The following is a 3,386-nucleotide window of genomic DNA, read 5'->3' on the forward strand; positions in this document are numbered from 1 at the left end:
ACACCGGAGCGGACAGGCACTCGGGCGAAAGTCATTCAAAACCGGCGCCAGGCGCCAGGTGCCGCAGGCCAGCCGCTCCAGAGCTTCAGCGCTCGTACCACACAACATTTTTCAGTTAGTTTTGAGAGGCACGCGTGGTTCCGCACGCGGCGCACGGCTGCTGCCGTACAGGTAGCGTGTTGCGCGACACGACACGCACATCGAAAGACATGCAGTCTAGTCGGTAATGATCCTTCCGCAGGTTCACCTACGGAAACCTTGTTACGACTTTTACTTCCTCTAAATGATCAAGTTTGGTCATCTTTCCGGTAGCATCGGCAACGACAGAGTCGATGCCGCGTACCAGTCCGAAGACCTCACTAAATCATTCAATCGGTAGTAGCGACGGGCGGTGTGTACAAAGGGCAGGGACGTAATCAACGCGAGCTTATGACTCGCGCTTACTGGGAATTCCTCGTTCATGGGGAACAATTGCAAGCCCCAATCCCTAGCACGAAGGAGGTTCAGCGGGTTACCCCGACCTTTCGGCCTAGGAAGACACGCTGATTCCTTCAGTGTAGCGCGCGTGCGGCCCAGAACATCTAAGGGCATCACAGACCTGTTATTGCTCAATCTCGTGCGGCTAGAAGCCGCCTGTCCCTCTAAGAAGAAAAGTAATCGCTGACAGCACGAAGGATGTCACGCGACTAGTTAGCAGGCTAGAGTCTCGTTCGTTATCGGAATTAACCAGACAAATCGCTCCACCAACTAAGAACGGCCATGCACCACCACCCACCGAATCAAGAAAGAGCTATCAATCTGTCAATCCTTCCGGTGTCCGGGCCTGGTGAGGTTTCCCGTGTTGAGTCAAATTAAGCCGCAGGCTCCACTCCTGGTGGTGCCCTTCCGTCAATTCCTTTAAGTTTCAGCTTTGCAACCATACTTCCCCCGGAACCCAAAAGCTTTGGTTTCCCGGAGGCTGCCCGCCGAGTCATCGGAGGAACTGCGGCGGATCGCTGGCTGGCATCGTTTATGGTTAGAACTAGGGCGGTATCTGATCGCCTTCGAACCTCTAACTTTCGTTCTTGATTAATGAAAACATACTTGGCAAATGCTTTCGCTTCTGTTCGTCTTGCGACGATCCAAGAATTTCACCTCTAACGTCGCAATACGAATGCCCCCGCCTGTCCCTATTAATCATTACCTCGGGTTCCGAAAACCAACAAAATAGAACCGAGGTCCTATTCCATTATTCCATGCACACAGTATTCAGGCGGGCTTGCCTGCTTTAAGCACTCTAATTTGTTCAAAGTAAACGTGCCGGCCCACCCAGACACTCAATAAAGAGCACCTTGGTAGGATTTCAACGGGGTCCGCCTCGGGACGCACGAACACGCACGAGGCGGTCGCACGCCTTCGGCTCGCCCCACCGGCAGGACGTCCCACGATACATGCCAGTTAAACACCGACGGGCGGTGAACCAACAGCGTGGGACACAAATCCAACTACGAGCTTTTTAACCGCAACAACTTTAATATACGCTATTGGAGCTGGAATTACCGCGGCTGCTGGCACCAGACTTGCCCTCCAATAGATACTCGTTAAAGGATTTAAAGTGTACTCATTCCGATTACGGGGCCTCGGATGAGTCCCGTATCGTTATTTTTCGTCACTACCTCCCCGTGCCGGGAGTGGGTAATTTGCGCGCCTGCTGCCTTCCTTGGATGTGGTAGCCGTTTCTCAGGCTCCCTCTCCGGAATCGAACCCTGATTCCCCGTTACCCGTTACAACCATGGTAGGCGCAGAACCTACCATCGACAGTTGATAAGGCAGACATTTGAAAGATGCGTCGCCGGTACGAGGACCGTGCGATCAGCCCAAAGTTATTCAGAGTCACCAAGGCAAACGGACCGGACGAGCCGACCGATTGGTTTTGATCTAATAAAAGCGTCCCTTCCATCTCTGGTCGGGACTCTGTTTGCATGTATTAGCTCTAGAATTACCACAGTTATCCAAGTAACGTGGGTACGATCTAAGGAACCATAACTGATTTAATGAGCCATTCGCGGTTTCACCTTAATGCGGCTTGTACTGAGACATGCATGGCTTAATCTTTGAGACAAGCATATGACTACTGGCAGGATCAACCAGGGAGCTGCGTCAACTAGAGCTGAGCAGCCGGCCGCCCGGGAGTGTGTCCCAGGGGCCCGCGCGAACACGCAAGCGTCCGCTCAATTATTCTGCAAACAGGAGGAGGCTGAGCTCCCCTGCACAATACACCTCGAAACCCTCTCAGGTCCCGGCGGCGCGCAGCGCCGTCCTAAGTACTTGGTCGGGTTCGAGAGAGGCGCAATCGCCCGGAGTTAGGCGAGTAGACGCTTTAGGTGCGACCACCCGTGCTCCCAACTGAGCTTGCCGCTGCCGACAGAGGCCCGGGAGCGTGCTGTCGTGGCATTGCCGGCGGGAGACAACACGCGCCACCTACGGTGACCGGCAGCTCCAACGCCAGCGCCACAGAAGGGCAAAGGCCCCACGTGGGTGCCGAAGCGAACTCTCCCAGCACAGCGCACGTGCCAACACGTCTGCACAACTGCGATACAAACCACCAGCGAGAACCGCTGGGGCGACCGAGCAGCAGACGGCGTCGCGGCGCCGAGTGCCGGGCGGCGGCGCATCCTCAACGCACACAGTCCTCAGTCGGACCAGCACACTGCAGATGTCCACCGCGCTTCGCACCGGGCCCGCGAGGACCCACTTTGGCCGCCCGGCGCCGCGCGCAGGGTGCCCCGGCGCGCAGCTGCGCCGCCTGCCGCGTCCGTCGGCCGGCGCGCCTGCCACTGGGCGCCCCCACCAGCCGGCTGTAGCGCGTGCGCCCACGCACCGCGCGGCCAGCACGCCGGGCGGCCCCCCCTCACCGGCCGGGGACGGTCCCACCCAGCCACCGCCGCGTATCGCTTCACACACAGATTTGCCCTTACTGATTTACCTCCAGCAACAACAACCGCACCACAATGGGTTTACCAGTTGTTCATTTGCGTAACGTCACCAGCAAACGTAGACGTCCATCCCAGTTTGCAAATGCAACGATTATTGCATACCTGTCTGTTAGGTGCCACGACACACTACGTCTGCCCACATACACGCAACAAAATGTGCACGACTAGAGAACACGTGGGAGGTGGCCCCCTACGTATGCGATGTCCATTACGACACCGACTGTCAACCAGCATCTGTACCATGTCGCAGATGTGGAACGCGGTGCACCATGCTATCACACTGTGTGAGAAGAGACGACTACGTTTGAATACACGCGCCACTACATCAACAGACGGCTCATGCTGATCGCCATCCAGGGCGTCCGTTACTCCCACACGTCTCTATGGCGTACCACACTGCAATGTAGCTGT

At 56.5% G+C, this 3,386-nt stretch overlaps 1 non-coding gene across 1 annotated transcript; it reads right to left on the bottom strand.

Annotated features, from left to right (window-relative positions):
- Positions 1-224: 224 nt before the first annotated feature.
- On the bottom strand, positions 225-2,133 carry LOC126131459 (small subunit ribosomal RNA). Its single transcript, XR_007527485.1, has one exon. It is a non-coding gene; the product is annotated as a small subunit ribosomal RNA (ribosomal RNA).
- Positions 2,134-3,386: the final 1,253 nt, after the last annotated feature.

The sequence above is a fragment of the Schistocerca cancellata genome, unplaced genomic scaffold, assembly GCF_023864275.1.
Source record: "Schistocerca cancellata isolate TAMUIC-IGC-003103 unplaced genomic scaffold, iqSchCanc2.1 HiC_scaffold_575, whole genome shotgun sequence".
In the NCBI taxonomy this organism is placed as follows: Eukaryota; Metazoa; Arthropoda; class Insecta; order Orthoptera; family Acrididae; genus Schistocerca; species Schistocerca cancellata.